The 26687-nt window shown below is 48.5% G+C and overlaps 1 protein-coding gene and 1 long non-coding RNA gene across 2 annotated transcripts in view; one reads left to right on the top strand and one right to left on the bottom strand.

Moving 5' to 3' along the window:
- The window catches only part of LOC146809268 (uncharacterized), a 186347-nt gene that overhangs the window by 62364 nt on the left and 97296 nt on the right, over nucleotides 1-26687 (top strand). The gene's annotated exons all lie outside the window — the stretch shown is intronic.
- Nucleotides 1-26687, bottom strand: part of LOC146809269 (uncharacterized) — a 253678-nt gene that overhangs the window by 197654 nt on the left and 29337 nt on the right. The gene's annotated exons all lie outside the window — the stretch shown is intronic.

Genomic DNA, 26687 nt, shown 5'->3' with positions numbered 1-26687 from the left:
CAGTGGGTGAAGAAAGACTCTTCTGTTGCAGTAAGTGACAAATCATCAGTATTAGATTAGCCAATAGGGCAATCTGGAAGTACTAGTAGGGAAATTCTGATAGGTCAGTGTTGTACACATTTTTAAATAAGCTGAGGGGGCAGTAGCAATAAAATCTGTGCAAGCTGTGGATATTGTTATCTCATTGTATGCAGTATGTATGGACCAATCACACTTTGTGGGTAGAAGGGCGGCCTTCTTTGTTTTTATTTTTTGGATAGGTAAGGAACTATGGGCCACATGTATCAAAGTATTCTGCATTTACAAAGGATGCATCCACTTGCGAATGCAAAATGACCTTTCTGAATGTATGGAAGACATTGGGATTTGCAATTTAGGTAAGCGCAATTTTTTGTGAATACCTAAATTGTAAATTCAAATCTGAGAATCACAATTTTCAATTCAGTACATGTAAGAAGCCTTTCCTGAATGCGAACTGTGCATTTAGGAAACACTATTACCATTGATTTCAATTTGATTGTGAACATGAGCATACGTGTGCCTTACATGTGTACCTTTTTTGGGGGGGCGCTTCAGGGGGGACTTAGGCCCCTGTGCAACCTTGCTTTTGCATTACCAAATTTGCGATTACCAATTAGTAATCGTAATTTAGGTAATGCAAGACCATTCGCACCTATGGGCCTTGAGACCCATAGGAATGAATGGAGCCGCTATTACAAATAGCAATTCGCTAGTTGCGTTTTGGATATTTAAGAAATCACAATTAGGGAATCGCTGTTTCATGTCTGTTTTGGTAAATCGCATTTTGCAATTACCAAATAGAAATTTCTTAAAAATCGCTATTTGGTAATCGCAAAATGCTACTTTCATACATGTGGCCCATAGTGAATGTATTTGCTGCATTTCTCGGAACAATGCATGCCTTTACCACGCATGTCCTTACCACACATATCGTTACAACAACATGCCTTAGGAAAAGAGCTGGACTTTGAAGTAGTATATTGCACTATTCCAACTCCACACTATAAAACGCAGGGAATGTGTTAGGCTTTAAAGTCCAAAGCTGCTTTCATCTAAGGCATGTAGTTGTAACAATATGCGTGGGAAATAAATGCGCTGGAAAGATGCATTTGTTGTAACATCCGCAATATTACAGCAGCACGTGGTTGCACCGCATTGTGAATGCTCTTTCCCACCTAACACATTGCCTGAAGCAAGCACACATACATATAGTTCCCAGGCAGGAAGTCCAAACTGTCTAAAAGTAAATGAGACACTGGTAGTGAGAAACATTATCTTAGCATGAAACGACTGGCAATGAAGGACAAGCAAGAAAGTAATGCTCTATTACTTACCGGTAATCTTCATTACTTCGGGTCCCGTTGTCCTCGTCCCATTCATTACTATGTGGAGATAACCATCTCCAGACAGAAAAAAGGATCAGAAGAAAACTGGGACACTAACCCCGCCCGTCCCGCCGGCCTTCCCAAACAAAACAGAAGCCAACCCAGGAAACCACACCAAGGTAGCAACCGCAGGAAGCAAAAGGCAGAACCGGTGAAACCCTAGGCAGAGCCCCCAACAAGAGGGAGCTCCACCAATCCTGGACGCACCAAACAAAACAACGGGAGAACATCCAGACGACCAGACCGACAACCACAGAGGCCAACCAGCCCACAGCAAGAACACCCCACAGCCAACCAGAGAAGGGGAGAGCACAGACACACAAGCCATCTGAGCGAGAAGAAAACAACAGCGAGGAGGCTACCCAAAGAGAAAGGCCAAGAGCCGCTAGGCCAGCAAGCCAGAACCGGACAACATGAGCCAAACCCAGGCACAGAGAACCCATGCCAGTCAAACTCAGGCGCCTGAAAGAAAAGAAACACCCAGGGGACAAGAGGGCCAGAGAAACGCGAATCCCCAACCAAAAACAACCCAAGTCATCCCCGGAAAAAAAGGCAGAGAAGCCCACCAAGGGCAGGACCAAACCAGAAGAGAAGGGAAGCAAACGACCCGACCCCAGAGAGACCAGAGGACAAATCCCCGGAACCTCACACAAGAGCAGCAGACCCCATGAGAAAAGGGGTACAAAAGGGGGTGGTGATGGACGGAGCATCAGAACCAATCAAACACTCACACCCAGTCAACAGATCTGGGTTTGATCCATCACCGTTCTTTAGCCCACTCTGCCACCCCAGTTCAGACATGGCCATATGCAAATCAGTCTGACCCTGTGCCTCATGGGAACAGTCCAGCCCGAACTGCCAAGCCATGCCTTCCCTGGACCGGAAACAAGCTTCCTAGGACCAGTTTCTGGCATTTCAGCCGTCTTCAGCCAGGCTTGCTTGAATCCAGTGGCAAAGTGAGCAAGGGACTCACGTCTGAGCATACCCTGCCAACTTATGGCGAACAAAGCGGTACAAAAGGGGGTGGTGATGGACGGAGCATCAGAACCAATCAAACACTCACACCCAGTCAACAGATCTGGGTTTGATCCATCACCGTTCTTTAGCCCACTCCGCCACCCCAGTTCAGACATGGCCATATGCAAATCAGTCTGACCCTGTGCCTCATGGGAACAGTCCAGCCCGAACTGCCAAGCCATGCCTTCCCTGGACCGGAAACAAGCTTCCTAGGACCGGTTTCTGGCATTTCAGCCGTCTTCAGCCAGGCTTGCTTGAATCCAGTGGCAAAGTGAGCAAGGGACTCACGTCTGAGCATACCCTGCCAACTTATGGCGAACAAAGCGGTACAAAAGGGGGTGGTGATGGACGGAGCATCAGAACCAATCAAACACTCACACCCAGTCAACAGATCTGGGTTTGATCCATCACCGTTCTTTAGCCCACTCTGCCACCCCAGTTCAGACATGGCCATATGCAAATCAGTCTGACCCTGTGCCTCATGGGAACAGTCCAGCCCGAACTGCCAAGCCATGCCTTCCCTGAACCGGAAACAAGCTTCCTAGGACCGGTTTCTGGCATTTCAGCCGTCTTCAGCCAGGCTTGCTTGAATCCAGTGGCAAAGTGAGCAAGGGACTCACGTCTGAGCATACCCTGCCAACTTATGGCGAACAAAGCGGTACAAAAGGGGGTGGTGATGGACGGAGCATCAGAACCAATCAAACACTCACACCCAGTCAACAGATCTGGGTTTGATCCATCACCGTTCTTTAGCCCACTCTGCCACCCCAGTTCAGACATGGCCATATGCAAATCAGTCTGACCCTGTGCCTCATGGGAACAGTCCAGCCCGAACTGCCAAGCCATGCCTTCCCTGGACCGGAAACAAGCTTCCTAGGACCGGTTTCTGGCATTTCAGCCGTCTTCAGCCAGGCTTGCTTGAATCCAGTGGCAAAGTGAGCAAGGGACTCACGTCTGAGCATACCCTGCCAACTTATGGCGAACAAAGCGGTACAAAAGGGGGTGGTGATGGACGGAGCATCAGAACCAATCAAACACTCACACCCAGTCAACAGATCTGGGTTTGATCCATCACCGTTCTTTAGCCCACTCTGCCACCCCAGTTCAGACATGGCCATATGCAAATCAGTCTGACCCTGTGCCTCATGGGAACAGTCCAGCCCGAACTGCCAAGCCATGCCTTCCCTGGACCGGAAACAAGCTCCCTAGGACCGGTTTCTGGCATTTCAGCCGTCTTCAGCCAGGCTTGCTTGAATCCAGTGGCAAAGTGAGCAAGGGACTCACGTCTGAGCATACCCTGCCAACTTATGGCGAACAAAGCGGTACAAAAGGGGGTGGTGATGGACGGAGCATCAGAACCAATCAAACACTCACACCCAGTCAACAGATCTGGGTTTGATCCATCACCGTTCTTTAGCCCACTCTGCCACCCCAGTTCAGACATGGCCATATGCAAATCAATCTGACCCTGTGCCTCATGGGAACAGTCCAGCCCGAACTGCCAAGCCATGCCTTCCCTGGACCGGAAACAAGCTTCCTAGGACCGGTTTCTAGCATTTCAGCCGTCTTCAGCCAGGCTTGCTTGAATCCAGTGGCAAATAGAGCAAGGGACTCACGTCTGAGCATACCCTGCCAACTTATGGCGAACAAAGCGGTACAAAAGGGGGTGGTGATGGACGGAGCATCAGAACCAATCAAACACTCACACCCAGTCAACAGATCTGGGTTTGATCCATCACCGTTCTTTAGCCCACTCTGCCACCCCAGTTCAGACATGGCCATATGCAAATCAGTCTGACCCTGTGCCTCATGGGAACAGTCCAGCCCGAACTGCCAAACCATGCCTTCCCTGGACCGGAAACAAGCTTCCTAGGACCGGTTTCTGGCATTTCAGCCGTCTTCAGCCAGGCTTGCTTGAATCCAGTGGCAAAGTGAGCAAGGGACTCACGTCTGAGCATACCCTGCCAACTTATGGCGAACAAAGCGGTACAAAAGGGGGTGGTGATGGACGGAGCATCAGAACCAATCAAACACTCACACCCAGTCAACAGATCTGGGTTTGATCCATCACCGTTCTTTAGCCCACTCTGCCACCCCAGTTCAGACATGGCCATATGCAAATCAGTCTGACCCTGTGCCTCATGGGAACAGTCCAGCCCGAACTGCCAAGCCATGCCTTCCCTGGACCGGAAACAAGCTCCCTAGGACCGGTTTCTGGCATTTCAGCCGTCTTCAGCCAGGCTTGCTTGAATCCAGTGGCAAAGTGAGCAAGGGACTCACGTCTGAGCATACCCTGCCAACTTATGGCGAACAAAGCGGTACAATAGGGGGTGGTGATGGACGCAGCATCAGAACCAATCAAACACTCACACCCAGTCAACAGATCTGGGTTTGATCCATCACCGTTCTTTAGCCCACTCTGCCACCCCAGTTCAGACATGGCCATATGCAAATCAATCTGACCCTGTGCCTCATGGGAACAGTCCAGCCCGAACTGCCAAGCCATGCCTTCCCTGGACCGGAAACAAGCTTCCTAGGACCGGTTTCTGGCATTTCAGCCGTCTTCAGCCAGGCTTGCTTGAATCCAGTGGCAAATAGAGCAAGGGACTCACGTCTGAGCATACCCTGCCAACTTATGGCGAACAAAGCGGTACAAAAGGGGGTGGTGATGGACGGAGCATCAGAACCAATCAAACACTCACACCCAGTCAACAGATCTGGGTTTGATCCATCACCGTTCTTTAGCCCACTCTGCCACCCCAGTTCAGACATGGCCATATGCAAATCAGTCTGACCCTGTGCCTCATGGGAACAGTCCAGCCCGAACTGCCAAGCCATGCCTTCCCTGGACCGGAAACAAGCTTCCTAGGACCGGTTTCTGGCATTTCAGCCGTCTTCAGCCAGGCTTGCTTGAATCCAGTGGCAAAGTGAGCAAGGGACTCACGTCTGAGCATACCCTGCCAACTTATGGCGAACAAAGCGGTACAAAAGGGGGTGGTGATGGACGGAGCATCAGAACCAATCAAACACTCACACCCAGTCAACAGATCTGGGTTTGATCCATCACCGTTCTTTAGCCCACTCCGCCACCCCAGTTCAGACATGGCCATATGCAAATCAGTCTGACCCTGTGCCTCATGGGAACAGTCCAGCCCGAACTGCCAAGCCATGCCTTCCCTGGACCGGAAACAAGCTTCCTAGGACCGGTTTCTGGCATTTCAGCCGTCTTCAGCCAGGCTTGCTTGAATCCAGTGGCAAAGTGAGCAAGGGACTCACGTCTGAGCATACCCTGCCAACTTATGGCGAACAAAGCGGTACAAAAGGGGGTGGTGATGGACGGAGCATCAGAACCAATCAAACACTCACACCCAGTCAACAGATCTGGGTTTGATCCATCACCGTTCTTTAGCCCACTCTGCCACCCCAGTTCAGACATGGCCATATGCAAATCAGTCTGACCCTGTGCCTCATGGGAACAGTCCAGCCCGAACTGCCAAGCCATGCCTTCCCTGGACCGGAAACAAGCTTCCTAGGACCGGTTTCTGGCATTTCAGCCGTCTTCAGCCAGGCTTGCTTGAATCCAGTGGCAAAGTGAGCAAGGGACTCACGTCTGAGCATACCCTGCCAACTTATGGCGAACAAAGCGGTACAAAAGGGGGTGGTGATGGACGGAGCATCAGAACCAATCAAACACTCACACCCAGTCAACAGATCTGGGTTTGATCCATCACCGTTCTTTAGCCCACTCTGCCACCCCAGTTCAGACATGGCCATATGCAAATCAGTCTGACCCTGTGCCTCATGGGAACAGTCCAGCCCGAACTGCCAAGCCATGCCTTCCCTGGACCGGAAACAAGCTTCCTAGGACCGGTTTCTGGCATTTCAGCCGTCTTCAGCCAGGCTTGCTTGAATCCAGTGGCAAAGTGAGCAAGGGACTCACGTCTGAGCATACCCTGCCAACTTATGGCGAACAAAGCGGTACAAAAGGGGGTGGTTATGGACGGAACATCAGAACCAATCAAACACTCACACCCAGTCAACAGATCTGGGTTTGATCCATCACCGTTCTTTAGCCCACTCTGCCACCCCAGTTCAGACATGGCCATATGCAAATCAGTCTGACCCTGTGCCTCATGGGAACAGTCCAGCCCGAACTGCCAAGCCATGCCTTCCCTGGACCGGAAACAAGCTTCCTAGGACCGGTTTCTGGCATTTCAGCCGTCTTCAGCCAGGCTTGCTTGAATCCAGTGGCAAAGTGAGCAAGGGACTCACGTCTGAGCATACCCTGCCAACTTATGGCGAACAAAGCGGTACAAAAGGGGGTGGTGATGGACGGAGCATCAGAACCAATCAAACACTCACACCCAGTCAACAGATCTGGGTTTGATCCATCACCGTTCTTTAGCCCACTCTGCCACCCCAGTTCAGACATGGCCATATGCAAATCAGTCTGACCCTGTGCCTCATGGGAACAGTCCAGCCCGAACTGCCACGCCATGCCTTCCCTGGACCGGAAACAAGCTTCCTAGGACCGGTTTCTGGCATTTCAGCCGTCTTCAGCCAGGCTTGCTTGAATCCAGTGGCAAAGTGAGCAAGGGACTCACGTCTGAGCATACACTGCCAACTTATGGCGAACAAAGCGGTACAAAAGGGGGTGGTGATGGACGGAGCATCAGAACCAATCAAACACTCACACCCAGTCAACAGATCTGGGTTTGATCCATCACCGTTCTTTAGCCCACTCTGCCACCCCAGTTCAGACATGGCCATATGCAAATCAGTCTGACCCTGTGCCTCATGGGAACAGTCCAGCCCGAACTGCCAAGCCATGCCTTCCCTGGACAGGAAACAAGCTTCCTAGGACCGGTTTCTGGCATTTCAGCCGTCTTCAGCCAGGCTTGCTTGAATCCAGTGGCAAAGTGAGCAAGGGACTCACGTCTGAGCATACCCTGTCTGCATTGTCAGCATTCCGTCCATCATTTGTTTGTTGTAACGCTTTTCGCCCTAAGTGGGATGGGTATTCCCAGACGTGGGACCCGTGCTCACTACGCCACTGGAGTCAAGCTATCCTGGCTGATGACGGCTGATAGCCAGAAACCGGTCCTAGGATGCTTGATTCCGGTCCAGGGAAGACATGGCTTGGCAGTTCGGGCTGGACTGTTCCCATGAGGCACAGGGTCAAGACTGATTTGCATATGGCCATGTCTGAACTGGGGTGGCGTAGTGGGCAAAAGAACGATGGATTTAACCCTGATTTCTTGACTGGGGGAGAATGTCTGCATTGTCAGCATTCCGTCCATCATTTGTTTGTTGTAACGCTTTTCGCCCTAAGTGGGATGGGTATTCCCAGACGTGGGACCCGTGCTCACTACGCCACTGGAGTCAAGCTATCCTGGCTGATGACGGCTGATAGCCAGAAACCGGTCCTAGGATGCTTGATTCCGGTCCAGGGAAGACATGGTTTGGCAGTTCGGGCTGGACTGTTCCCATGAGGCACAGGGTCAAGACTGATTTGCATATGGCCATGTCTGAACTGGGGTGGCGTAGTGGGCAAAAGAACGATGGATTTAACCCAGATCTCTTGACTGGGGGAGAATGTCTGCATTGTCAGCATTCCGTCCATCATTTGTTTGTTGTAACGCTTTTCGCCCTAAGTGGGATGGGTATTCCCAGACGTGGGACCGGTGCTCACTACGCCACTGGAGTCAAGCTATCCTGGCTGGTGACGGCTGATAGCCAGAAACCGGTCCTAGGATGCTTGATTCCGGTCCAGGGAAGACATGGCTCGGCAGTTCGGGCTGGACTGTTCCCATGAGGCACAGGGTAAAGACTGATTTGCATATGGCCATGTCTGAACTGGGGTGGCGTAGTGGGCAAAAGAACGATGGATTTAACCCAGATCTCTTGACTGGGGGAGAATGTCTGCATTGTCAGCATTCCGTCCATCATTTGTTTGTTGTAACGCTTTTCTCCCTAAGTGGGATGGGTATTCCCAGACGTGGGACCCGTGCTCACTACGCCACTGGAGTCAAGCTATCCTGGCTGATGACGGCTGATAGCCAGAAACCGGTCCTAGGATGCTTGATTCCGGTCCAGGGAAGACATGGCTTGGCAGTTCGGGCTGGACTGTTCCCATGAGGCACAGGGTCAAGACTGATTTGCATATGGCCATGTCTGAACTGGGGTGGCGTAGTGGGCAAAAGAACGATGGATTTAACCCAGATCTCTTGACTGGGGGAGAATGTCTGCATTGTCAGCATTCCGTCCATCATTTGTTTGTTGTAACCCCCATGAGAAAAGGGCCAGCAGCAGCCGGCAGTCCACCAGCACCCGGCCCGTAAGGCGAGACAGAGCCCACGGACAGGGAAAGAGGGAAAACCAAGGCACGAGGGAAGGAAGAACAAACCCCGGAAGCCAACCCACCAGGCCCCGAGAGACCAGGAAACAAGGTACCAAGGGAACCAGCACCTCCAGGAAGCCAGAGCAGCAAGAACCGACAACGGCAACCAACCAGGACAAAGAGACCTGGAAAAACAAAGAGGAAAAGGTAACAGGAAGAACCACATGAACCCCAGAACACAGCTCCATCAAAAATCCCCAACCTCAAACTGGCGGAAACCGGAGCAGGAAGCCACAGCCCGAAGAAGGCACACCCCGAACATCAGTGAAGGAGTGCAACCGGATGGTCAAACGACACAGAGAACCCAAGACCATAGCAAGGGGACCCTAAGGGAGCCAACACCAACAACAGACAAGCCCAACCAGAGACAGGCCAGGCAGAGACGACCCCAAACAGCCCAAGCAGAAGGCAGGGGCAAAAACACAGAGACCAGCAAGACCGAGGGCCAACAACCCCTAGAGGTCCCGAGGGAGCGGGAAAGGCCCAAACATCACAGCATGCAACCCCAACCCACCAGGGGAGAGGAAACATAAAAACAACCCGACCACAGAAGCAACAGAAGGCAGGCGGAGCGCACAAGCAAACCAAACCCCACAGGCCATCACGACCCAAGGCAGGGCACGCGCAGGGGAGGAACCCCCAGGGAACAAAACGTCAACTGAGGACACAGCCGGGAAGCCAAAGCCGAAGCCAAGCAACCCGCACGACCAGAAGGACTCGAAAGCCCAACCCAAAACTGGGGGAAGGCAAAAGAAGGGAAGCCCCAGCAGAGCACAGGACAGAGAGCAAACAGACCCGGCGTCGCCCAAAGGAAACCCAAGAGGAGGCAAGCAGGGAATATAGGAGTGGGTGACAGACCCAAACAGGCACAGCCAGAACCAAGAGGCCACAATGTCAGGAACACACCACACCTGCAAGGACCGGAACCCGATAGCAGAGGGACCAGCCACCCCACAGGCAGAAAAGACACCAGCAAAGAAGTGCCAGGCCACCCAATGAACCTCCAACACAGCCCCATCAGGCAATCCAGGACCGCAGCAAGAGCGCGACCAGGCAACCCCGAGAAGTTCGTACCAAACAGAAACCAGAAGACAGCCAAGAACAGGAGCCAACAGGGAGGAAGGCCGAAGGCAACAGTCAACTACAAGTAGGTACCGCCGAAGGTCAAGCAAAAGCAATCGCAAGCCTGCAGGCCAGGAGTGACCGAAACACGGCCCCCAGAACAACATGAGAACAGGGAAAAGCTGAGGCACAACTCCAGCAAAAAGAACCACCAGAAAGGGCAGGGACAACACCCCCCTCCTCAGCGAACCAAGCCGGAGAAGAACACCGCAGGTCAGAAGAGACCCAGCGGAGGCTAACAGTACCCAGGGAATCCATCCAGGCATCAAACATCAACCACCCAGCAGCCCCACTGATACCAGACAAGACCAGAAGAAGCAGGGAGGAAAGGCCAAAGGAAGAAGCACAGCCAACAGCCAAGAGGCCAATACAAGACACCCCAGGGGAAGCCAAAATCCACAGAGGCACCAGAGCAGATGAGGTGCCCAGAACACCATGCAGCAGCGAGCATCAGAGAGGACCAACCAGGACATCCCTAAGCACACCGGCAAGGGAGACAGACCCCGAAAGTAGGCCAGACCAGCACCACAGCACCCGCCAAGAATCAGCAGCCCAGGGAAGCAGAAAAAGAGGAAACCCAAGCAGGTGACCCCACCCAGGAGAGAAGCCATCCCCAGGGAGGAAAGGCCATAGGCAAAAAACCCCGGAGTCCAGGACCACAACAACCAGTCCCAGGACACAGCCAAGGAGCTCCAGCACCAAGCCCGAATGTCAGGGCTAGCAGACAACCAGGGCAAAATGCAGCACAAACAAGCGCATCAGGAAGAACCACACAGAAGCGCAGGCAAAGGCAACATTGAAAGAGACCACGAGAGGCAGAACAGCAGCAGGATGACAGAGACAACAACCTGGCACTGTAGCCGCAGGCCTATCCTCCAGGATAAGCAACAGGCAGAGACCCACAGAGGCACAGGGAAAACCAAGTCCAGGCCAGGGTCAAGAAATCCCCAAAGAAAAGGACCCCAATCAAGCACCCCCCCCTCCCCTGCAAACCAGTAACAGGGAAAAAGCAGAGCACCCACCGGAATACAGAAGGTCACAGTCCCCGCAAACCCGGAGAGGAGGCCGGGACACCACCAGGAACAAGGCCCCCACCCCAACAGACAGCCCAAGGCAGCCACGAAGGCAACACCAGAGCCGAAAAGAAAGAGCACAGTCCCGATGTACAAGGAGAAGAATGCAGTGTAAATTCACCTATCACATGAAACATAACTGCAACACTGCCTGTGCCATTGGCACTACGGTGGTAGAACACAGGACCAGAGTAGAGCCCAACAACATGCCCCAGCCCTGTCCGGATGAGCCTGCCAAACGGGAGTAAAAGGCAGCAGCCCAAGGAACAGGATGCAAAAGACACTGCCAGTCCACGGCATCATCGACGGACTCCCCGACACCAAAAATGCAGGAGAAGCAAAACATGCAACACAGAAAGTAACGGAGAGCAGCACGCCTCCTGGGAGACCGAGCGACGATCAGCAAAACAAAATCGGTCAACCCTGGGCCATGGTGCAAAGGCATGAGTGCAGGTCGCCAGGCCGCATCCAAGTGCGCTACAAGAGAATGCACATACATCAGGGATCACACAAATACATTGCACACTACACAGCAAATGCATGTCATAAACATGGGAGATTAAGTGATGTATCCAGAATCACACGATCCCGAAGCAAGTGGACTGTCCGGAATAACAAACATGGGACTCCAGGCCCCAAATCCAGCAGCACCATGAAGCACAACATCAAACGGAGCCGTCGGAAACACTGTGCCACTCAAGCCGCACAGGAGGCAGCATACAGACCAGCCATGTTGCAGTCTCTTACCAACAAGAACATCGTGCAGTATATGTGACTCAGCCCCTCACAGTAAGGGTGACATCATATCAACTTCCAGAAAGGGAATAGGAGTGAAAACTGTCAACGACCCAATGCCGAACAGACAGACATGCCCCACATCACGAGACACAGGGAGACCAAGCTTAATACCCAGAGCCCACCGCCAGACACGAACCCGAAACCCAGCATCAAAGTCGGCCGCAGTAGCCAAAAGCATGTAGTGCACATGCTTTGCATGTATGAGGCCTCGGGTTCAATCCCCGGCATCTCCAGACTCCTGCAATGCTAATCTTGAATTGAGGCAGACAGCTAGGCAGGCATCATGATTAAGAAAGAGATCTGTCATGCAACTCGGAACAAGCAGTGCGAGAGAACAAAACACTGCTACGCAGGACTTACCTGGAGTGGGGGCTGGAACACCAACAGGAACAAGGCCCCCACTCCAACATCCAGCTTCGGAAATCTACGTGACATCAAGCGCACCGCATCTTCCATCTGGCCAGGCCACAGAAAAGACGCACTCAGCGAACCGAAAGCAACCGGGAGGTGGCGCACTAGCTGCAAAGGGCCGATAACTAGGAATTCCAGCCAGGAACAGCCCTGCCTTCCAGCAAGCCTGGCAGCCTGGGAGGCAGACCAACACAAACCTCCCCCGCCGGCGAAGCCAGGCAGCCGGGCGGGGGGAGGAGAGAAGAAGTGCACGCCACCCCAGCCCAGCAGGAGCAGCACCAGCATCCAAGACGTTTCTGTCGACAGACAGAAAAAAGAACAGGCGGAATGCTGGGTATGTACCCCTTATGTACTCCCGGTGGGAGGGGCGGAGTTAGTGTCCCAGCATTCTTCTGATCCTTTTTAGTTCTCGCTGAGCCAGCGCATGCGCTGTCTTCGAGAAATTTAGTGAGTGGCTTTTTGAAAGTGCTACCTCAAACTTGCACGCGTGCACGCGTGCAGCGGCCATGTCGGTTTCTGTCAAGGCTCATTAAGCCTTGCGTGCTTCTCTCTTGAAATCTCTTTGAAAATTCTGTGCGCCTTCTCCTCGTGTTATCTGTGCCTCTCCTCCTGTTATACCTGACGCGAGAGGCACCCCGCCACTTGTCCGTGATAAGATCCTTCTGTGCTCGACCAGTGCCCTGACTCTTTGCCGTATTTTGTAATCAGACCACAGCTTAGACACCCCCACCTACTGTTTTAATTATCCGGTCAGCTGTGCACTTGCTGTCGTGGTTGAAGATGTTTTGATGTATGGGCCTTCAGCTGGCAGCCGAGTGCTGTTTATTGCGTGGACAGCCTTTAATTTTCATGAATCGATTAATTTCATCGGGTCTACCGTTCTCTGCAAGCCTGTGTCTGTTTATTCTGCGGTGCTCATATTAACTGCTGTCGACGTTATTAGAATTCAGAGACAGTAGCTGTTGATAAGGTTGTTGCCTGATAGATTTACCATTGGCTACATCAATATGATATAGCCAAAGGCAAGTCCATCTGTGCCCGTCCGCACCCAGACGGGCCCAGGGGCCACGAACTATAGCCAAATTATTAAATATTCCTCCAAAGCACTTAGACTGCTAGCTCATCCCTATTTCCCCCTTGATCCTGTTGCTCACAATCGCATTATGAAAAATTGTATTTTCCAAAATCAGAGTCGTCATTTCGCCCTCCTTCCCCCTAGTCCCTCCATCCCTGGACTCACCACAGTTAAACACACCGCTCTGCATATCCTCTATCTTAACACCTGTTCCCTGGTTAAACGCCAGCTAGATATTTTCCTGTTTCTGACGTCAGAAAAACCAGATATCCTTCTGGTCACTGAAACCTGGTTAACCCAGGACTCTACTCCGGACATCTTAGCAGCACTCCCCTTGGACTATTACAACTTGTCTGTAAATCAGCCCTCAGGAAAGATTGGTGGCAGTGTAGCCGCTATTATACATAAAAACTATAAGTTTACCACCATTATTTCCCTTGATCTTCCAGAGGTAGAGAACATTGTTATTAAATTTGACACTAACAGTGGACCTCTTATCTTCGTGCTCATTTATCGTCCCCCTCAGGCCATGCCTACTTTCCTCATCTCCTTGAGCGAACAAATGGCCAATCTTGTCACAAACTATACTAATGTTCTACTTATAGGAGACTTGAATTATTGGCTTCACGATGCCCGAGGCGGGCCACACGCCGCAGAACTTTTTAAGCTGCTCTCTAATCTGAATCTGGTCCAGCACTTATCCTCCCCCACTCATGTAAAGGGACATATTCTGGACCAAATCTGGTCTTCAAGTTTCATATTGTCAGTGCCCACAATCTCTCCATGTATCTGGTCAGATCACCTTTTAATAAAATTCATTGCCACCATAAACTCTAAAATCAAAACCCCCATGGCAGTGGGAGACGTGACAAGAAAGTGGAGGACACTTGATAAATTAGAATTCGTTAAAACCTTGGCCAGCTCAGCACCTATTTTCAACCCTGATGTTAACTCTATGGAAGTGAACATATCGGACTGGCTATTGCTGGCTTCCAATGTCCATGCTCCACTCACTAAATTTTTCTGTACTCACCATTCAGATGCACACAAATGGTTCACCACTGAGCTAAAAAGACAAAAACTTCAGCTCCGTCAAAAAGAGAGAAAATGGAGGTTAAGATACTCCATTGAAGATAAACTGCAGTTTGTGCTAGCCCGTAAAGAGTATAAAAAAGCCATACTGGAAACCAAAGCGGCCTATTTCTCAGCCAGAATATTAAATGCTCATAATAAGCCGAAAGAAATCTTCTTGATAGGTAATGACCTCTGCAATGCTGAGAGAATACTCCCCAGTCAGACGCCTACTCAAGAGCTATGCAACTCCTTGAACAATTTCTTCCTGGACAAAATTTCCACTATCAAAGCTAGCATTCCCACCAGTGTCAGTATGGAACACTTGGACAATATGCCAACTAATTCTGCCACCTTGGCTCATTTTCCAGTCATATGTCCTTAGATATTATCTGATTTAATGACCCGTGTAAAATCCGGGTCCCCTAATGACTGCTGTCCTCCTCAGGTTCTGAGGGCTGTCTTTTCTGCCCTACCTCATAATGTGCTTCCCTTTCTGAACGAGTCTCTTGTGCAGGGCAAGGTTCCCAGAGCCTTCAAGAACGTAATTGTGGTCCCTTCATTGAAAAAACCAGGGGCTGACCCTCTGAATCCTTCTAACTATCGTCCTATTTCTCTCCTCCCCTTCTTGGCCAAGATCCTAGAGGCCCACGTGGCCAGGTGCCTTTCTAATTTTATTGAACAAACAGATCACCTAGAGCCACACCAAGCTGGCTTTCGGCCCGCTCATTCAACTGAGTCTGTGATCCATGCAGTATCGGACACTCTGAGAGTTAATTCAGACAACGGCATCCCCCAGGCCTTGGCGCTCCTGGATCTGTCGGCTGCGTTCGACACATTCGATCATAAAATCTTGATGGACCGCGTCGAGCAGGCCGGCATACAGGGCCCCGCATACAACTGGATTAAGTCCTTTTTCGGAGGCAGGACACAAGCAGTCTGACTTGGCTCTTTTACCACCTCTAAGCTTGCTACCACATGAGGGGTGCCTCAGGGCTCGTCCCTATCCCCACTTTTATTTAATCTCTATCTCATGCCCCTGATCCATTCATTAAAAAATAGAAAGATAACTACCTTTAATTATGCCGACGATCTTCAGCTTGTCTTCTCCTTGGATTTTCCTGACTCTGCTCTTGAATTTCAAGCTACCATGCTTCACATTCAGCGTTGGATGAACCTCAACCATCTCAAACTCAAGATGGAACTAGTATTGCCTGGGAAGAGCGAGATCTTTTGGGGCCCACATTACTGGCCGATAGAATTAGGTTCCCCCCCATTCCCTCTTCCTCTGTTAAAAATTTGAGGGTCACCATAAATGCAGATCTTTCACTTAAAGGACAAGTGGGGGCAGTGGTCTCTGCCTGTTTTCTCCAATTGCGTAAAATCCGGAAAATCGCCCATTTGCTGTCCCACTCAGCACTCATACAAGTTGTGATAGCCCTGGTTCTCTCGCGTCTTGACTTTTCAAACTCTATTTATCTTGGCCTGCCCCTGTTTCTACCCAAACGCCTTCAATTAGTACAGAATCAGGCTGCGAGATTAATTTACAAACATCCTAAATGGCAATCTGCCAGACCATGGCTATCCAAACTTCACTGGCTACCAATTGCCCAACGTGCAGGTTTTAAGACAGGATACTTGATCTTTAAAGCACTGCATGGCAGGAGCCCTAAATTCACTAGTTGTACTATTGTAAAGCACGCCCCACTTCATAACTTACGATCTGCTCATCTTCAACTGCTGCCATTAAGCTCAAACGCCAGGGAGGGTGTAGGTTTTCCTACCTCGCCCCTACATTTTGGAACTCTTTACCTCTAGCAATCAGGATGCGCGACAACCTGCTGGGGTTCAGATAGGCGCTTAAGACCTGATTGTTTGAGCAAGCTTATGCATAGTCCTTGTGCCATAACACTATCCAAATTAGCGCCATGAAAGCATAACAAATTAAGTCAATTTTATTTTACCTCAGACATGTGTAAATAATCAAGAAAGCTCATTAATTAACTGCAGAATCATTTGTTTCCCCACGTGCAACGTTTAGAATTGACAAGATAATGAGCCCATCAAAGTTACATGTTTGTGGCACTGAGACTTTCGGAAGGTTTTACATGCATTTTCGGACACTATAAGGGACATTTCATTTCAATAATAGTTTTGGATAAAAACTGTTTTTCCCCCCCTCATTTTTCTTCAACCTCATCTTAGTGTTCATGTTCTGGGGTACTCATCCATTGTGTTTTTCTAAAAATTAAAGGGGGTCATTCAGTTTGTGGCCATATGACCGGCAGTTGTCCCTTTGGCTACACGTGCATTTATACCAAGTATGTGCCATCCAGAGAAAGTAGAGAAGGAAGATCGCAGAAATTCTATATTTTGCTTAGATTTTGGAGTGATGGATGACAAGGAGAAAGGGCTACTTTTGCACAATGCATATTTGCTTTATTGAGCGCCACATTGTACTGGAGGAGGATGTAGCACAGCGGCCAGAGCTGCCAACTCGGGAGCCGGAGACCTGCGTTCAAGTCTCCGCATCGGCCCAACATCCAGTCATTCTGGGTAAATCACTTAAACTGCCCGTGCCCAAGGAAAGCACCTGGGTACCCTCACGGGTGATAAGCCACTCTATATAAATCTACAAACTTAATAACCTGGCAATTCACAAAAACATTATGATTACAGGAGGTAGGATTATAGACGTGCTCCTTTACTTACCCTTAGCTATCTTTCTGAATCAGCCCCAAAATGTCCAACTCTCTATTAGTAACATTTCAAATAGGGCTCTGTCCTTTCTCATTGTACTAACTGTATGTGAACATTCTATGAATAGTCCCATTTTAGATGTTTTGGGGCCAATTTACAAATATATTCAAGTGTAGTTTAGAGTACTGCATGCATACTGCTTTCCGTACTCTAAAATACCTTTATGATTAAGACCCAATTTGTTTAAAGAAAGATGTATATTTTAACAGTGTTAGTAGCTGGTTCGTTGTGCCTGTTATGAAACACTTTTTAAACATGCTTTTGACTTTTATTTCAACAAGCATTGATTTGGTAAACGTTACCGTTTCCTGTCAGAGGCTGTGTGTTGCTCAAACAGCATACAATGTGACTTAAACAGCACCTGTGATTTGTAGGAAATGCTGCTTTTGCTTACATTTTTTAAGGGAATAACTGACGATGGAGACATAATGTGAAAAATTAACTGAAAGAGTGGGTAACAATAATTGACAAAGCTGCAGCATAAAACATATAATTATATAATGTCATCTGGCTACATCCCAAAATGATCAAACAATACTCTCATAGGAGACCCTGGTATGTTTGATCTGCCTTGATCCATGTCTTGGTATTGGACTTTACCAACAAAGTTGGTGCATATCTACTATAACTCTCCATTTGCATAGTGAATATAATGAACACCTACCGCCTATGTTAAATGTTTTGCAGCAACATAAAACAGGTTTCTATTAACACATGTTAATCTACTGATCTCAAATTGTGTGACAGCACTACACCATAAAAGAAACAAGCATTGGCATAGCCAAAAGGTCTCGCCTTTGGGACCTTATATGTGTTTAGTTATGCAACACAATATCCTTGGTGCAACCACATCAACTGTTGCATGGCCAAACACTTATAAGGTCCCAAAGGCGAGACCTATTGGCTATGCCAATGCTTGTTTCTGTCGGGAGATGGTTTTCTCCACATTGTAATGAATGGGATGAGGATATAAGGGACCTGGGGGTAATGGGCACTTTCAACCCGCTAGGTACTTTCAGGAAACAAATCACCCCAGTGTAGATAGCATAATTCCCAGGTGATTGTGTTTTTTCACCAGATTATGAGTTTGGTGCTAAGGATACAAACCCTGTGTTTGCACCCGCTTTGCCCTTTCCTTTAACGCTTGCACAGGGCTGGATTCACAAAGATAAACTTAAGCTTTGGTGCAGTTTGCGTTTTTGTTTTGTATACACAAGCTAGAAGTTCATACGGTTTCTGTCTCAGAGACTCTGCAGTTTGTGTGGAGAACTCCGAACATAAAAAGATTAGCCTGTTTTATCTTACTATGAAATTGAGTAAACTTACTCAAAAGTGTAAGTTTATCTTTGTGAATCAGGCAACAGTGCTTTTCTTGCGCAATTACCACTATGTAGAAGTCGGTGGTGACTGTGCAAAAACCGAGGCAGGTACAACTTGAACTCAGCTCCTAATGAGAGCAAGTGCTAAAATATGCATAAATACTATTTCCACCCATTTTAGTTATTTTTCACCGGTCTAAATGACCCTCCGGACAAGTGTGTCATTTTACAGTGTCGTCTGAACTTACTTGAAATGCACGTTATACACGACAGGGCTCTCTACAGCTGGCACGACAGGGCTCTCTACAGCTTGCACAACAGGGCTCTCTGCAGCTTGCACAACAGGGATCTTTGCAGCTTGCACGACAGGGCTCTCTACAGCTTGCACGATAGGGCTCTCTGCAGCTTGCACGACAGGGCTCTCTACAGCTTGCACGATAGGGCTCTCTACAGCTTGCACGACAGGGCTCTCTACAGCTGGCACGACAGGGCTCTCTACAGCTTGCACGATGGGGCTCTCTACAGCTTGCACGACAGGGCTCTCTACAGTGGGCACGACAGGGCTCTCTGCAGCTTGCATGACAGGGCTCTCTGCAGCTTGCACGACGGGGCTCTCTACAGCTTGCAAAACAGAGCTCTCTACAGTGGGCACAACAGGGCTCTCTGCAGCTTGCAGGACAGGGCTTTCTGCAGCTTGCACGACAGGGCTCTCTGCAGCTTGCACGACAGGGCTCTCTGCAGCTTGCAGGGACAGGGTTCTCTACAGCTTGCGTGACACCTTCTGACCTAAAGCTGATTAAGGCCTGGCCATGCTTGATAGGCATGGTACATCCTTTCCAGTTCAATCTGCACTTTGACTAAATTATTATTCACAAAAAGTAACACATAACACAACTACTATTCTCAGATAAGAACGAGACTTGTGCAGGTTAAATAAAGATTAGGCATTGCCCAGCACTGTAGGAGCCACATTTTATGGACCTTCTCCTTTTAGTCATCCCAGCACAATAGGGCTCTCTACAGCTTGCACGACAGGGCTCTCTACAGCTGGCACGACAGGGCTCTCTACAGCTTGCACGATAGGGCTCTCTGCAGCTTGCACGACAGGACTCTCTGCAGCTTGCACGACAGGGCTCTCTTTAGCTGGCACGACAGGGCTCTCTGCAGCTTGCACGACAGGGCTCTCTGCAGCTTGCACGACAGGGCTCTCTATAGCTTGCACGACATGACTCTCTACAGCTTGCACAGTAGGGCTCTCTACAGCTTGCACGACAGGGCTCTCTACAGCTTGCACGACAGGGCTCTCTGCAGCTTGCACGATAGGCTCTCTGCAGCTTGCATGACAGGGCTCTCTACAGCTGGCACGACAGGGCTCTCTACAGCTTGCACGATAGGGCTCTCTGCAGCTTGCATGACAGGGCTCTCTGCAGCTTGCACGAGAGGGCTCTCTGCAGCTTGCACGAGAGGGCTCGCTGCAGCTTGCATGACAGGGCTCTCTACAGCTTGCACGACAGGGCTCTCTACAGCTTGCACATCAGGGCTCACTACAGCTTGCACGACAGGGCTCTCTACAGCTTGCACGACAGGGCTCTCTGCAGCTTGCACGACAGGGCTCTCTACAGCTTGCACGATAGGGCTCTCTGCAGCTTGCACGACAGGGCTCTCTACAGCTGGCACGACAGGGCTCTCTACAGCTTGCACGATGGGGCTCTCTACAGCTTGCACGACAGGGCTCTCTACAGTGGGCACGACAGGGCTCTCTGCAGCTTGCATGACAGGGCTCTCTGCAGCTTGCACGACGGGGCTCTCTACAGCTTGCAAAACAGAGCTCTCTACAGTGGGCACAACAGGGCTCTCTGCAGCTTGCAGGACAGGGCTTTCTGCAGCTTGCAGGACAGGGCTCTCTGCAGCTTGCACGACAGGGCTCTCTGCAGCTTGCAGGGACAGGGTTCTCTACAGCTTGCGTGACACCTTCTGACCTAAAGCTGATTAAGGCCTGGCCATGCTTGATAGGCATGGTACATCCTTTCCAGTTCAATCTGCACTTTGACTAAATTATTATTCACAAAAAGTAACACATAACACAACTACTATTCTCAGATAAGAACGAGACTTGTGCAGGTTAAATAAAGATTTGGCATTGCCCAGCACTGTAGGAGCCACATTTTATGGACCTTCTCCTTTTAGTCATCCCAGCACTTTACAGGCAGATCATACTTTCCAGAACACCTGTTATTCTTAGTGTACAGGGTATTTCTCAGACGAACTACATGTAAGCCACCCCTTCACCACTGTCTACAGATCTCACCAATCTTTCAATACTGGCTTTATTATTAGAGAGGAGTGTCAGTTTTCAAATCTAGCAACCCTTCGCATACAAGGTTACATTCTATAAGTGCAGCACTTTTAAATATAAGCGTACCCTCTCAGAAAGCACACCAGTGCTTAATTTGACGCGGTGGTTTCCGAGCTCGGCACCAGAACTTCATTGTCAACACCGGCACTTATGACAGCTGCCACACGGTGGCGCTGTTTGTGTACTATGGAGATGAGAATAACAAGAGTTGTTTATTAAACAAATAGAAATTAAAAAAAAAATTACCTGCCTTCCAAGCCATTCTTACAGCTTTTGAGGGACTGAAAAGTCTGTATTCTCACACTTTTGACAGTGTGATGGCTGGTACTTTGTGTATGTGCTATCATTGGTAGCGCTGGCAGTGGCAATGGGTTGTGCAAGCTGAGGTGGCCTCATGACCTGGGCCCCGGCACTTATTTTTTTTTACAAATAAAGCACAGCTTTATAGACAATTACTGAACATGAGACCACGTTCTCTGCTCTGCCAACGCGGAGGAGTTTAATAAGAGACGTCGACAAGCCAAAGGTGGTACACTGCTTCACATATTGCGGTCATGCTGTGTAGGGCTCCATTGTCAAAGTGGCATGTGAAATGGTCCTCAAACTGGCACCTTTCCAGGGATGAGGAGTGGGCACCCAACTGTGGCAAGGAGGAGGAATATATGCTTTTACAAGAGGAAAATAATCTTTATGCACTTTCTATATTAATTAGATCAAAGAAAGAACTTACACAGTGAATATCATATCGATATACCATTTGTTTCAAATGTCCATAAACCTGTTGGCTCACCTTAATTGAACATAATTGTGATTTCATGTAATAGATTTACTGTAGGAACAAAAGCAACACAGAAGATAGCTTTGGGACTTCTTTCAAGAGGACCACCAGCCCAGCCCTCCTCCCCATGCCACTTTCTGATCTCATTGGGAAGGTTTGGTAAACTTGCAATGTTAAAACGGAATATATTGTGAAAATTAGGGGTGGGCGGAATTTGTGTAATCGCATTACGCAAATCTCCGCGAAACGGTAAAAAATCTCTGCGAACATGCAGAAATTCCGTGACCACGCGGAATTGCTTGTTTGCGATGCTTCTTTCCTGTTCACAGTTGCTGTTTGTGTGCTCGGGGAGAAATATCTCGCGAACACGCATTTTGAGAACGCGAACAAGAAAAAATTTTGCGAAGTCGCGGAAAGCAGAATTTTGGGCAATTTTGCGTTCTCCGCGGAACGCGAAATTACCGAAATTCCGCAAATTCAGCGAGCGGAACGGAATTTACCGCCCAGGCCTAGTGAAAATATAGAAAGTAATGGTGCTTAGACAACATATCAGAGAAAAAAATAACGTGTGAATGAAATGTTGTGTCAAGAATAATGAGGACAAAAATATCATGAAGGTAAGTTTCCACATGTAAGCACAGTTTTACAATTTACATAGAATATTAAGACTACTAGACACTACACAGACCTTACTTCACAGAATGTTGCATTGACTAGTTCTGTTGCCTGCTTGTGTCATCAAGCATATGCACTGTGTGGGAGGGGCTGTAGAAGTAAGTGGAGGTAGCCAATGTACAGGCTGCTCCCACTGGCTCCACATCCTCTACTAGTTCAAAGAAGTCTGGGTCAGGGTGCCTGGTAACCCAAAACCCCACCATGTTAGTTCCTGATGGCTCAAACTCAGTCGTCTCACATTCGGTCAGAATCCTGCCACCGCCCTGATGGTGGCAGTAGCTGAGAGAGGAAGTTACAGGTGGTGGCAGCAATGGCCCTCTTGTTTCTACCCTGCAGACAGGGTAAATGATTAGGGAGATGTGGTGAGCACAGGGAGAGTATGCAGCACCTACCTGTGCCAGATGTGGGTAGAGGACGCATTACTTAGAGAGCTCCTACTATCCTCGCCATGAAAACGGGGTACAGGGAAAAAGGCAATTATGGCCTTCATGATATAGACCAAACAAGTGGAAGGGGCTTAACATTAGGATTGGGCAGTAAACGCCACTCCTCCTGCGGAGTTTGCAGAGAGTTACCCATTCCGCGCTCCTCTTGGAGCATGCAGTTTTGGAAAAACTTCACCAACTGCCCCTTGGCAAAGTTTTTTCTTGCACATGGAGCTTGCATGAGGAAATTGAGTGCAAGACCATGTCGACGAGATTTCTCAAAGCGGGTGGTCGCTGCAGGTTGCTACTACTCACGTTGAGAAAGCTGCCACTCAAATAGAAAATCTACTCAAATGGCAGAAAGAAGAAGCAACCTTTGACACACAACTTAGTGTATAATGGACTTGGAATACAGCAGATGAGATATCTGTCACGTCTATGATGGAGTACCCCGGTCCGCCGAACTCTAAATCAGGCCGTCTGTGATGAATGGGGGATGTTTGCTCTTCTAGACATATTTATCTGTTTCAGTCTGCTTTGAAAAGGATAAAACTATTTCAATGCAAAGACGCAATAAAATAAGAGCTTAAGGTTTGTTTTTAATAATGGTCATTTGATACTCAAGTCAAGGCCCTGTTAGTGTTATTGCTAGTGTAAATAACCATTATGAGGCCTAAAAAATATATAAATGCCATATTGATGATTTTGGTTCTGTGTCTGATCTTAAGTTGGTGAGAGAGAGGGATTTAAGAGCCAACCACTAGTATTGCCTTCCATACAATACATTAAACAGCCACAAAATACCTGGAGTGCTCGATTACTCCATTGTTAGAACAACTACTTCAAACCACCTATACGTCCTTTCCTCTCCATTGTAAAAAAGTAAATCCTATAGAAGTTGTGTTTGTATTCTTTTGGTTTTACATAAAAATGGGCGGTACCCCTCACTCACACAAGGCAACGATGGTCAAATACCTTGAGAAGTTAGTCATTTGGTGCACAAACATCATCAATATCTTGCGATAATGACGAAAAATAAAGTAATGCAGGAAATGCATCTGTTAGACCTGTCATCCTTTGGGTGGTCTTTTCCCCAACATTTTGCGTTTTGCCTTTCATTTTTTCTGATTCTTTTCTTTTTTTTGGACTCTCAGCACTTTACCACTGCTGATCAGAGGTAAAGTGCATGTGATTCGCCCCTAAACATGATGGCATTGGTGTATGCCTGATTGGCATATTTGTTGTACGGGTAAGTCCCTTATAAAATGGTATACCATACACCCATGGCATGTACTTCAACTGCTACTAGTGGGCCTGCAGCACGCATTGTGCCACCGATCCAAGTAGCTGTTCAAACCTGTCTCTAGCCTGCCGCTGCAGTGTCTGTGTGTGCAAGTTTACTGCCACTTTGACTTTGCATTTCAAAACTACTTGCCAATACTTAAACCCCCTTTTATTAAATATAAGTCACCCCTAAGGTAGGCACTAGGTAACCCTAAGGGCAGAGTGCTATGTAAATAAAAGGTAGGACATGCACCTTTATGTTTTGCATGTCCTGGTATTGTTAAACAGCCTATTTTGATTTTCACAACTGTCAGGCCTACATTGGTAATGCCTTAATATGCATTTAAGATATAATTCCTGATCAGAGAGGAGTGGCGTTTTCATGTTTGATATGTTTTGATTGGTAATGCCTAATCCTCCTGACTGCTGAAGATGGATTTAACATTACTGTTTTAGAAATGCCACTTTTAAAAAGTGGATATATCTCTGTACTTACTGCTCTTTGTGCCTTTCAGCCTATCCCCAATACACATCTGGGTAGGGTGACCGCTTCATTTTGTGCATTCCATCTAGACAGCCCTTAAAACAGGTAGGTGAGGTTCATCTGCATTCTGAGCACTCATCTGCATTCATCTGCATTCTGATGGGTCTTCCTGGACAGGGAAGGAATGGGAGGGGTGACAGTTACACTTCAATAGGTAGTGTCCGGTCCACACACAAAGCACTGCTTTACTCCCCAGGGTTAGCCTGGCAAACAGGACTGGGTTGAAAGGAATCCTTGTGCACATCAGTGAGTTGCTTTGCAGTAACCCTCAACATCAAAGTCACTTTTGGGTCTCTGAGCCCATAAATCAGACACTTCTGGATCTCTAACTGAACCTCTCTCAGAACAATTGCTGTGCTGATTAAAGGACTCAACTGGACTGCTTTTCTGGAAGGACTGTTTTTCTGCGTGTTGCCCTGCTGCCTCCCGCTCCCTGACTCTGCTGTAATGACTCTGCCTTCCCTCCAAGTGATCTCCAACGACTTGCTGGCTTGTCTCCTGTTTTCTGAAGTCTCAAAATACTTCCTACAGTTCTGCTGGTGCTGCTGGACTTTGCATTCCTATCTTTATTTGAGGCGCCCTTTCCAAGCTGTGGGCCTCAGAGGTGGGTTATGCGGCTGTATTAATCAAAACCGCCACATTGCCTTGACTGGTTGAGAAAGTTCACCACATCGATACCAATGAGGAGGCTGCCTGATGCGGCGGCCCCACAACCTGTGCCGCTGAATGATGATGATCTGTGTGGTTCGATAACCAGGCATTGCTCACTTCAAAGAGCTTGATGCCGACGAGGAACCCCCCTTTGTGTGGCTCGACAATGATGCAGTAGACTCTCAACATTGACAAAAGCTCCATACATTGTATTTCTTCAGTAACACCTCTCTGAGTCCTGTTGCTGGCCTGCTGCTGATCATGGTTGGTGTGAACATTGGATTTTTCACCGGTCCCTCATGACCTCAAGTATCCTTTTGAACGCTAGTGACTTCTAAGGACTATTCTTGCATTTAATCTTTAAGAATTCATATGTCGGCTTCTACTGATTGGATTTCTGTTGTTTCGCTCAGATAACTATCTAATTTTCTACACCTATGTGGAGCATTTGTGTTATATTTCTATTTTGTTATTGTGCGTCTGTCTTGCACAAATACTTTACAAATTGCCTTTGTAGATAAGCCTGACCGCTCTGTGCCAAGCTACCAGAGGGTGACCACAGGTTAACTTATTATGGTGCATATCATCAAGGCCAGGCGATAATTATCGCTCAGCGCTCTTAGCACGAGGATAATTATCGCCGGCCAACGCTGAATTTTATCGCGGAGATAGCGTGCTATCAGCAATGCTTATCTCCAAAGCGATAAGATTCAACGCGCAAGCTGCCAACTGTGCGATTACCGCTGGAAATCCAGCAATAATCGAACAACGTTTGGCGATAGCTTGCTGATAGGGCAAGGCAGACTTAGCCATGATATCCACCTTCCATAGGATATCATGGCTAAGTCAATTTAAAAGCAGGCGTAAGGAAAGTAGCGATAACCATGGTTAGCGCTACTTTTCTTATCCCTATGCTTGTTAGCGATTCCCTTGATAATTGGAGAAATGTTGGTTAGTGACATTTCTCCAGTTATTTCGGGAAGGAACGCCCACTTTGCATCTCATTAGAGATGCAAAGCTGGGCATTCAGAAAACAGGTGCTAAGGCAAGGATTCACGCAATAGCGTGAACTTGCTGATATAGCGGCAATAATTTTTTATCTCCGCCTTGTAGATATGCCCCTCTGTATCTAGCTTACCCTGACTAAAATTGTGGTTTTTGGATGGCTTGGGTGCATACCTCAATCGATCAGGAATCCCATTTCTAACAGTATTTGGGCCAGAATGTTTCTTCATTCAGTGTAATTATTGATTTAGCCAAGCGAGAGAGCTATGGACAGTGCAAGGGACTCAGGAACAAACCTTTATCATTGGTCACAGAACACATTTGGTCTTGGAGTTGTCTGTCTGTGAACTTCTGCGATTGAAAATGGGTACCGATAGCAGAATGGCATGCGATGATGAAGTAGTCCATCATAGGTTGTGGAGGTAGAAATCTGCCGTAGAATTTCTGGAGTAATAAATGCTTGGAAAATGTAAATTATGTAATGATAATAATTCTGGATCCTTGATCTTTACTATCC

Source organism: Triturus cristatus, chromosome 7, assembly GCF_964204655.1.
Source record: "Triturus cristatus chromosome 7, aTriCri1.1, whole genome shotgun sequence".
In the NCBI taxonomy this organism is placed as follows: Eukaryota; Metazoa; Chordata; class Amphibia; order Caudata; family Salamandridae; genus Triturus; species Triturus cristatus.
This window is presented reverse-complemented; position numbering and strand designations above follow the sequence as displayed.